We start from the raw sequence: 11,421 nt of genomic DNA, 5'->3' as shown, positions 1-11,421 counted from the left end.
ATAATTACCTGAAGTCTCACCACCCAAAATAATCACCTTTCTTTATTCCAGATTATTTCAATGGATTATTTTTGTTTGTTTCAAATGTCATAGACATCATCAGAATATAATTTTATTGTTTCTCACTTAACATTCCTTCATAAACTTTCCTTGTTATTACAGACTTCATATACACAATTTTAAAAGTCCACGTTTGATTTTAATTAGATGGTGTATCCTTCTCTGAGCATTCCTGCATTATTAGGCTGTTTCCAATTTTACACTATTACACAGACTGTTACATTAACATCTGCATATTATAGCATACTCTATAATTTGAATTACTGTCTGATAGTAAATCTCCAAAATGAAATTTATATAGTTAAAGGGCATAAACATGTATAAGGCATATAATTTAGAATATATAGATCAGGTATCTCAAAATGTTTTTCAGTTTTTTTTCTTACAGTATATGTCACATATTCACTGTAAAAATGTTAAAACACAGAGACAAGTATATGTAATGGAAAAAATGATTAACAACCCTGCCACCCCCAAATAATCACCTTAATATTTTCATATATTCCCTTCCTCCCACATTGTTCTGGGACCACTTTGTATATAAAAAATTGTATTTTTCTCTTATTTTAACTTATTTCTCCATATCATTAAGAATCCTTCTAAAACATGATTTTTAGCTACCACCAAATGGCCTATTATGTGTGTATATCCAAATTTATCCTTTATTGGTGGTTATTTGTGTTTTCCCCAAATTTTTCAGTATTATAAATGACACTAAAGCAGATGCTAAAATGTCACCACATTTATGATGAGGACCTTAGTGGAAGTCACAGAATTATAGATCTTGAGCACTTGTACACCTCGAGAAATTCGCTTACCCAGGACCCTGCAACTAATCTCAAGTGTATCTATATACTTATTTTACAGAGGTAGTATCCTGCACTTAAGAGAATGGGAGTGGAGGCCGGGCACGGTGGCTCACACCTGTAACCCCAGCACTTTGGGAGGCCTGGGCGGGCGAATCACCAGAGGTCAGGAGTTTGAGACCAGCCTGGCCAACATGGCAAAACCCTGTCTCTACTAAAAATACAAAAATTTGCAGGGCGTGGTGGCACGCGCCTGTAATGCCAGCTACTCAGGAAGCTGAGGTGGGAAAACCGCTTGAACCTGGGAGGCGAAGGTTGCAGTGAGCTGAGATTGCGCCACCACACTCCAGCCTGGGTGACAGAGTGAGACTCTGTCTCGATAAAAAAAAAACAAAGCAGAATGGGAGTGGCTTGTGCAAGTTCACAGATCTGGGACGTATCAAAGAAAACAACTGGCAAGCTAATGTGTTGGGTCCACGGCTCTTTCCCAGGTGATTCAATGAGATCTTGTTATTCTGAAACATTTCTGGGTCTCGAGTATTGTGAAAGCTAGGAAAGCACGCCATGATGATATGGTAAGGAGAGCCTGGAGAAAATTGATCTTTTATTCAGTATCAGCCTGAGCAAAGGGAAGGTCTCTCGTGGTGTGTCACAGGTCTCTAGCTTTGACTCTATTCTGTCCAGCACTGGGATGACAATGGATAAAGCAGGCAAGCCTTAGACTCGGACTCTGGCTAAGTTCAACAACAAATCTATTGGAAGAATGAAGAGTAGTTCACATGGTCAAGGAAAAAGCGGAAGGAGCGGAGTTCTCGGTAGCAGGAACTCATGGACGGCAGTCATGGATTGCAGCTGTTGGGATGAAAGAGTTCCATTGCTCTGCATCCTGATTCCAAAGAGAGAGCAACTGACTGGCCAGACTGAGTCAAAGGGCAATAGCCCCCAGACTGTGTTCAGTGGGGTCTGGAGACTTCCTCCAGCAACATCGTGCTGTTATTACTTGCAGAAGAAGGAAAGGGTCTACACAGACAAAACTGGATGACTACAATGCAGTTATTAATTAAAGTGTAATCAGTCACTAGGGTTGTTTTCTCCAGCAATATTCAGTCTCTCTGGGGCAAGCTCAAAGAAAAGCAAATCAGTGAGACTGAACAAGGTGAGTATTGTGTAATAAGGAACTTATTCTAGCAATTAGAACTTACACAATTGTAGGAGGAGCCAGGGAAGTAAGAATCCAAATATGGAACTGAAGGATCAGAAAAAAAGCCACCAACCAGGCCTGCACCGGAGAACAGCTGGGCACCTGCAGGCTATGTGGAAGCTAGCCACATTCGGTTGCTGAAAGCAGACTGCAAAGGGGGATGGTGTCAAAGTTCACAGAAGAGTGCTGCTGCTCTGTGAGTTCCCATCAAAGTACCTGGAGAAGGGCCTGAGGTCCCTGTTGGTCAGTACAGCCAGCAGTTGGGAAGAGAGTCCCAGCGAGGAAAAGAGGGAGTGCACGCTGGGATCTCTGGCACCCCTGTGTCTACCCCTAACCAATGACAAACACCAGCCTGGGTGTCTTCCTCTAATCAGTGACAACCTTCAGAATAATGGCTGCTGTTTCACCTTGACTCCCAAATCTTGCACATTTTCACTGTTGGCCAAATCTAACACTCTGAACCTTTCAGAGAAAGGGATCTGAGAAACAGCTCCCAGTGTAAAGAAGTCATCAATAGAAAAATATGGCATGGTGAGTATCATGGAAGAAAAGACAGACAAAGGGATTCGGGATATTTTCAGGGGAGTGAAACTATGACGAGGGATCATAAAATCTAGAATACAGGGGCCCAGGCCGGGCGCGATGGCTCACGCCTGTAATCCCAGCACTTTGGGAGGCTGAGGTGGGCGGAACACGAGGTCAGGAGATCGAGACCATCCTAGCTAACAAAGTGAAACCCCCGTCTCCACTAAAAAAATTACAAAAAATTAGCTGGGCGCAGTGGCGGCTGCCTGTAGTCCAGCTGCTCAGGAGGCTGAGGCAGGAGAATGGCGTGAACGCGGGAGGCAGAGCTTGCAGTGAGCCGAGATCGCGCCGCTGCACTCCAGCCTGGGCGACAGAGCAAGACTCCATCTCAAAAAAAAAAAAGAATACAGGGACCCCATAACATTGGCAGTCTCAAGGTCAAAGACACTGTGGGTGGTAGAGTCAGTGAACTGTAAGCGTAAAAGATGATGGTCAAAGTGGCATGTTTGAACTTGAGATTTTGGATATTGTGACGTGGTGACCTGTGATAATGAGGTATAAGGTGGCTAAAGTGATGGAGACCAGGGCATTGGAAGAATCATCCATGTGGATGTTGAAATAGCTGGGTACAGTGGCTAGGATTGGGCAGAGAGAAAGTCAATGAGTCTTGAGCTGAGGTCTTCAGTAAGCACGGGGCAGCTGCCAGTAGACTGCTAGGCACAGTAGCGAGGGCGGGTGGCGGCAGCTCAGCCCTCAGGTACATGAAGGTGAGGGGGAAAACTCCACCCTTCTGAGAGGGTTACAGGGGAACCAGTGTCCTGAAGGAAGGAGCCAGATTTAAGATAACAAAAGCAGGTAGCAGGAGAGAGATTACAAGGCCAGGTATGTGACTCACGCCTGTCATCCCAGCACTTTGGGAGGCTGAGGTGGGAGGATCACTTAGGGCCAGGAGTTCGAGACCAACTTAGGCAACATAGTGAAACCCTTGTCTCTACAAAATATTTAAAAATTAGCCAGGCATGGTGGGTGCACACTTGTTGTCTCAGCTCCTCAGGAGGCTAAAGCAAAAGGATTGCTTGAGTCCAGGAGGTCGACACTACAGTGAGCTGTGATCACACCCCCTGGGCAACAGGGTGAGACCTTGTCTCTTTAAAGAAAAAAAAGAATACCAGAGAATGTGCTGATCACTCCGTAAGTGCTCCAAGGGAGGGTAACAAAATGTACAACCCTCCACCCCAGAGGAGGCGTGGGAGATCGAGTCAGGTTAGGGATTATATTAGGACTCTCCATTTTCAAATGTCAGAAATCCAACTCAAGCTAGATTCAGCAAAAGAGAAGAGAGTGTATTTATCCATATAACTGGAAGTGTAGTGGGGCTGCTTGCTGGCTTCAGTGCTGATCACAAGGACCCAAGCCACATCCTCGAGGGGCTCTCCTTCGGTCTCCCTGCTCTGCCGTCCTCTGTGTTGGCCACGCTCCCAGGCAGCCTCTCCCCATGCAGCAGCAGATGGTGGCCCAACAACCCTGGGAAGTGTGCACCTCCCTTATGACACCGGGGAAATTTCAGCCTGAGCCATCCATGGTGGTTAGTGAGGCTGCATCTCTAGTGGCCACTCTGAGAGGGCAGAACCCACCAGAATCACATGTTGGCAAGTGGGGAAGTGGTCCTTCAAAGGAAAACTGCTTTGCTGACACCAGGAGGAGGGCAGGGCCAGGCATGGTGGCTCACGCCTGTAATCCCAACACTTTAGAAGTCCAAGGCAGAGGATCACTTGAGCCCATGAGTTGAAGTCCAGCCTGGGCAACATAGGGAGACCCTGTCTCTACAAAACAAAAATTTTTTTAATTAGCCGGGCGTGGTGGCACATGCCTGTGGCAGGAGGCTCTCTTGAGCCCGGGAGATCGAGGCTGCAGTGACTGTGCCACTGCACTCCAACCTGGGTGACAGAGCGAGACCCTTTTTCAAAAAGAAAGGAGTGAAGTGTACTGGATAGGCAGAACCTCAGATACCCTCATCAGACAGACACAGAGGTCGGGAACGAGAGTGAAGGTGACACTGAGTCACTCCAGAGGCTGGATTTGGACTTCTAGTGGTCACTGAGGAAGACAGGGATATGAGGCAAGATGACGTTGGCACTGGCTTCTTAGGGGAGACCTCAAGTCACTCCTGAGTACCTGGAGTACCCGGGTGGGGCTGTGGTCACAGCGCCATCTAGTGCCATGTCATGATATAGCCAGGAAGCCGAGGGGCTAGATGCCCCCTAGATGCTCCTTTCCCTCCAAACGGGGTGGTCTACGAGGGGCGAGGAGCTGCTTGACAAATATTTGAAGGCAGGGGGACATTTGGAGAGAAAAAGTTAGGGAAGATGTAATGGCAGCTCTTGGCGATTTGAAGCACTGACCTCTGGGAGAGGGATGAAACTCACAGAACTAGTACCCTTAAGGGGAGCTACAGGAAATTTGGGGTGAATGATGACAACTAGAACTGTCTAATGAAGAAGCGAGCTCTCCTCTAAGAGAATGAATTCCCATCCCTGAAAGCGTTTAAGCTGTGATTTGGATGTCTTTAGTCAATGATAAGATATAAAATCTCCTATATTGGGTGCAAGATCAAGCCGCAACACGTTTAAGGTAGCTTCCAGATTATAATTACATGAGTTATTCACACCCTGAATGAGGAAGAAATCATCCACCAAATGGTGCAGTAGCTAAATGTTGTCTTCAATGTCCTTTCACTTCCCTTTTGGGGCTCCTTTTTCCTGTCTCCAGGCACCTCTATTTCATACTTGGAAGCTTGAAGCTCTCATGAGGTCTACCTGCTCCCAGGGTTGCCTTCTAGACATAACAATATCCCCGTTGCAAAATTTGTCGTCTTCTTCCCATAAAATTTCTAGGATCTGACAAACAGCCTGTAATCAACAAATAATCCAGATGTCAACTCTCCTCTTGAATGTCAGAATTCAAGAAACTGTGCTCTGTTTGAGGAGCTATAAATTTAATTATAAACAGCCAATATCATACATTTTTATTTAATTAATTAATTTTTTTGAGACAGAGTCTCCCTCTGTTGCCCAGGCTGGAGTGCAATGGTACAATCTCGGCTCACTGCAACCTCCACCTCCAGGTTCAAGTGATTCTCCAGCCTCAGCCTCCTGAGTAGCTGGGATTACAGGCATGCACCACCACACTCAGCTAATTTCTGTATTTTTAGTAGAGACGGGGTTCCACCATGTTGGTCAGGCTGGTCTTGAACTCCTGACCTCAAGTGATCTGCCCGCCTCAGCCTCCCAAAGTGCTGGGATTACAACCATGAGCCACCACACATGGCCGATCACACATTTTTAATTACTTTTCGTTTAGTAGCTTCTGTGTTCACTGTTAAATGTGTTTTCATTAATCTTGTCTTCTCAGGTCATTTTGTTAGACACCGTAGGCAACAGTTTCATAATATTTTTGAATCCTCCACAAAATTTAGTGTTTCAGTAATAGAATAGTTGATGAAGATCAATGTTTGCAAATCCCATTTGTGAGTTTGTTCCTCTGCATGGAGGATGTCAGGCGCTGTGATAGACAAGAACGTGTAAAGGTGAATAAATAGAGCTCCAATCCACCTGGAATAGTAGTAAGATATAAAGCGCCTACTAAGTGCCAGAAACTGTGCCACACACATGACACAGCATTATTGCGTTTTACTCAGGCAGTTTCATGAGGCAGGAATTTCTAGTTTCATTTTATAAACTAGAAATGTAGGCCCGGAGAGGACTTTGCCTAGAAAATAAGATCCAAAACTCAAGCCCAAATTAGTATTCCTCTCCTTTTCCTGTAAACAAACAAACAAAATAAATTACAAAACAAATTAGTTTTTACTGGAAAAGGTGCACATTTCATTTTGGGAGTCCCCAGAAGCAAAAGGACCACATTTTCCCTAGGATTGGATCCAGGGAATGGAGGAGCAAAAACTTCCTAGTTTAGTCTTGATGGATACTCCTAGGGAATCAGGCAAAACCAGGGGCGGGAGTGGCTGTGTCTGATGGGGTAGAACTCTTGTCACCTCCCTGCCGGTGGCCACTGAGGCACCTCTGGACCGCTTCCTGCCGCTTTGCTGCGCCGCGGTGGAGAGCGCGAGCTCGGACGCCATCTAGTGGTAAGTCCGAGGCTTCACTGGAGGGCTCAAAGAGGATGTGGTGCCAACATGCGTTCAGGATTCGCGAAGAGCTGGGATTGAGAGTCAAATGCAGTGGGTCCTGAATCCCAGGTCAGAACACATCATAGCATCCCAAAAGAAAGCCACTTGCTGCCTGTGTTGCGCTCAGTTCCATATCCCGGAGTTCAGTGGCTTCTCTCCATCCATACCCTCAACTTACAGGCTTCCAGGAGAGATGCTCTCCTTATCCTTCTTTGTATTACACTTCCATTCATGTTAGTCACAAGTGAAAAACAAAAGCCTCAGCTAATCAAGTCTTGCAACTCCAAGACACACACACACACACACACACACACACACACACACAACTGTGGCAGGGTCATTCATCACGCAGCCTCTCTAGGGGAACTTTTGCTAAACACAAGATCCAGGTGAGAAAAATCCAATAGCCTGGGGAAGCAGATGGATGACGCCCACCAAGGAGGAAGATGTCCTTGCAAAAGGAAGCTCTGCACACAGAGCCTGGGAACCAGAGACATCCTCGGCAGGTCCACCTTGAGGGCCTCGCTCCTGCTCTCACCCCCTCTCTCTGCCTGATGCCATGCCAGGTCATGCCTCTGCCCTAGTCCCACTTTCCCACAATGGCAGGCAGTTGTGCCAAGCTTGAAGAAGGGAGGCAGGCCTGGCCCTGGGGTCACAGGCGATGGACAGCCAGGCTGCGTGGTATCCCAGAGAGCTTTCTCTGAATGCCTCCAGGGGATGAAGAGTTCTCTGAGCTCATTTTTATGCTTGACTCACCCAATTTAGTCACTTGTTATGTAAGTGGATAAATAATGTTATATGTTCCATGTATGATATATATATATATTTAATTTTTTTATTTCCTTAGGTTTTAGGGGAACAGGTCGTATTTGGTGAAATAAGTAAGTTCTTTAGTGGTGATTTTTGAAATTTCAGTACACCCATCTCCCAAGTAGTCTACACTCAGCCCAATTTGTAGTCTTTTATCCCTCACCCCCTTCCTACCCTTTCCCCTTGAGTCCCCAAAGTCTATTATGTCATTCTTAAGATGCATATATTTTTAATTAAAGAAATATATTCCCATTTTAGGTCTTGTAGTAGCCAAAATAATCCCTCTCTCCACCTCTCTCACTCCCACGCATGTCCCTGAGCTAATCCTTGGAACCTATAATACATTACCTTACATAACAAAGGGAATTTTACAGATTGATTAAGGACCTTGAAATGGGAGAGTAGCTTGGATTAGCCAGGTGAGCCCAATATAATCACATGAGTCCTTTCACATCAGAGAGACTTTCCAGGCTTTGGGAAGAGAGAGTTGATCGTTGCTGACCGTGAAGATGGAGGAAGAGGCCCAAGCAGCAACCAAGGAACGATCTCTGGAATTTGGAAGTGGCAAGGGTGGTCTCTGGAAGTCGGAAGTGGCAAGGAAGCCGATTCCCGCGAGAACCTCCAGGAAAGCATGCAGCCTTGTGGCTGGTGAGACCCTTGTAGGCCCATGTCAACCTAACTGTAGGGTAATAAACTCGCATTGTTTTTAGCCACTAAGTTTGTGACAGTTTGTTAGAGAAGCAATAAAAGCTATTAATAGAGTTCTCACGTAGGCTTTATGATCACACAGTTTCATGTAATATCAAAGCAAGACCTGCCTGGAGCTCTGCTGCCTCTCAGAGAGTTTGCATTACGGTAGGACACATTTTTGGATTTTGTTTTAGGACCTAAGAGGAAAGGCATCATTTCTGTTAATAATTCATGTTATTACTCAGAAACCAGAAGATCTACTCTGTTCCACCTAACAGAGACGGCCCCTAGTGCTCCTGGCCTCCAATGAATGTCTTCAGACCCTTCAAAGAGATCTCAGTTAGGGGCTTTTGGAAATGGTCTCTGGGCCTTTCATGGTTCACTAGGACATATTTAGAGAGAGATGCATGAGTATGTTCTGTAGAAAGGGCAAACCCTTAAGAAACACACATTGAACCATAAAATTGTCCACACCTCCGAAAGGCAGTAACTCCATTCTTGGGAATTGATTCTAAGGCATTTAATTCCAAAGGTGCTAAAAAATGTGCATGAACCTTTTTATGATAATATGTACAACAGTGAAAACAACAAAGGAAACAGTCAAAATTCAAACTAAATGAAACCTTTAATAAATTATGATTCTCTGCTAGTATGGAAACATTAAAAATTACAATTGTTTATACTCTAGAAGTATAGGGAATTGTTCCTATTACACTCAATGAAAACAGTGTATTAAAAAATAGCATTCAGGCCAGGCGCGGTGGCTCACGCCTGTAATCCCAGCACTTTGGGAGGCCAAGGCGGGTAGATCACTTGAGGCCAGGAGTTCGAGACCAGTCCAGCCAACACGGTGAAACCCCGTCTCTATTAAAAATACAAAAATTAGCCGGGCAAGGTGTCAAGTGCCTATAAGCCCAGCTACTCCAGGAGGCCAAGGCATGAGAATCGCTTGAACCCTAGGCAGCAGAGGTTGCAGTGAGCCAAGATCGTGCCACAGCACTCCAGCCTGGGCAACAGAGCGAGACTCTCTCCCGAAAAAAAAAAAAAAAAAGTATTTATTCAATAATCATTTGTTGGCCACATGCTATGTATCAAGTATTGCACCAAGCACCGAGTAATGAAAGGGTACCAAAATAAATATAGTCACTGCGCTTGTAAATTGAAGTATGCCACGATGGCAAAAATGTAAAGTGATCTATTCAGGTGTCAGGTGACACACCAAAAAAAAAAATAAAAGCAAGTTGTTTTGTTAGATTATAGTTAATATTCTGATTAACCTTCTTACATTACATTTTCAGTTATGATAATTATATTAAAGTACAGGGCAGGAAGAAAACGTAGACCTCTTGATCCAAGTCCCGATGCAGTGGGCTCCTCACGGAGGAAGCCAGCCCTGAAAGCATTGTTTAGAAACACAACAGCAGCCTCTTCCCCAGCGGGGGAGCAGGAAGCCAGCTGTACACACAGGTCACTCCCGGGGGGTGGTCAGCTTTGGGAGGCCACCTTTGAGCCTGAACTGACACCCTCTGTGTATGCGTATCGGGGAAACTTTCACAGGACTGACTAAGCATGGCCCTGAAAGACAGCACCTCCTGTCTCTACCTGTGCCCCAGCTGCTGAGAGGAGAACTGTGAAGTCAGATGTGTTGCTTTGCTCATCACTGTTTTTATGCTGCCGTCGGTGTGGGGCAAGTCACACACACTGGCCTCCACCTCCCTTCGTGGACAAGGAGACTCTGAGCTTGTTCATTTCTTTTTTGTTTGTTGGTTTTGTTTTTGAGACAAGAGTCTCGCTCTGTCACCCAGGCTGCAGTGCAGTGGCATGATCTTGGCTCCCTGCAACCTCCGCCTCCCGGGTTCAAGCGATTCTCCCATCTCAGCCTCTCAAGTAGCTGGGATTGCAGGCAGCCACCATCACGCCTGGCTAACTTTTGTGTTTTTTAGTAGAGACGGAGTTTCACCACGTTGACCAGGCTGGTCTTAAACTCCTGACCTCAGGTGATCCACCAGCCTCAGTTTCTCAAAGTGCTGGGATTATAGGCTGAGCTTGTTCATTTCTAAAGTGCCTTCTGAAACTGCAGCTATGGGAGCTGTCCAGGGCTCTAGGACAAGTAAGAGGAAACCCAGGTAGACAGAGCCCCTGACCACTGGATTCTAATCTGAAGACACCTTCAGGATGGTGCAGACATGAAGAACATTTGGATCACCAAACAACCACAGAGCAAATGACATGAGTGAAAGAGAGACTCGTTAGCAATGTACATTAATTTTCCAACAAGTAGCATAGTTTGATTAGGAAGGGCATTTATAGAGATGTATTCTTCTCCCTTGACTTACCGTCCACTATCAAATTAGGAGGTGCCATTTAATAATGATTCACAGTGGACTTTGTATCAATTATCATTATATGTCAAGCTTTGTACTTAGCACTTCACTTGGATTATTTCATTTAATTCTCACAGCAATCTAAACAGGTGGATAATGTTATCTCCATTTTACCATTGAGAAAATGGGAGCTTAAAAAAGTAATAACGTGGCCAGGCACAGTGGTTCATACCTGTAATCCCAGCACTTTGGGAGGCCAAGGTGGATGGATCATTTGAGGTCAGGAGTTGGGGACCAGCCTGGTCAATGTGGTGAAACCCTATCTCTACCAAAAATACAAATATTAGCTGAGTGTGGTGGTGCACACCTATAATCCCAGCTACTTGGGAGGCTGAGGCAGGAGAATTGCTTAAACATGGGAGATAGAGATTGCAGTGAGCCAAGATTGTGCCACTGCACTCCAGCTGGGTGACAGAATGAGACTCTGTCTCAAAAAAAAAAAAAAAAAGTAGTAACTTGCCCAAGGTCTCGTAAGTGACTAATGGTTCAGTTCTTCGAAGTCCAGATTGAGGACTTCATGTATTGTCATTACAATTAGAACTTTGTGTCTGGCTATTTCTACTTGTTCTTCCAAATCCAGCACATGAAACTGCTTACCCTGCCCTCCCACTGCCCCACCTCCAACCAGTCTCTAGCCTACTGCGATCTGTGTCTCTGTGATCTGTGATTGCTGCCCACATGATGTCCCTGCTGCCAGCCCCTTGGTCTTGGACCTCCCAGTCTCTAGGACCATGAGATAATACTTTTTTTTTTTTTGAG

The sequence above is a fragment of the Chlorocebus sabaeus genome, chromosome 8 (assembly GCF_047675955.1).
Source record: "Chlorocebus sabaeus isolate Y175 chromosome 8, mChlSab1.0.hap1, whole genome shotgun sequence".
NCBI lineage: Eukaryota > Metazoa > Chordata > Mammalia > Primates > Cercopithecidae > Chlorocebus > Chlorocebus sabaeus.
Note: the sequence above shows the minus strand (reverse complement) of the source record.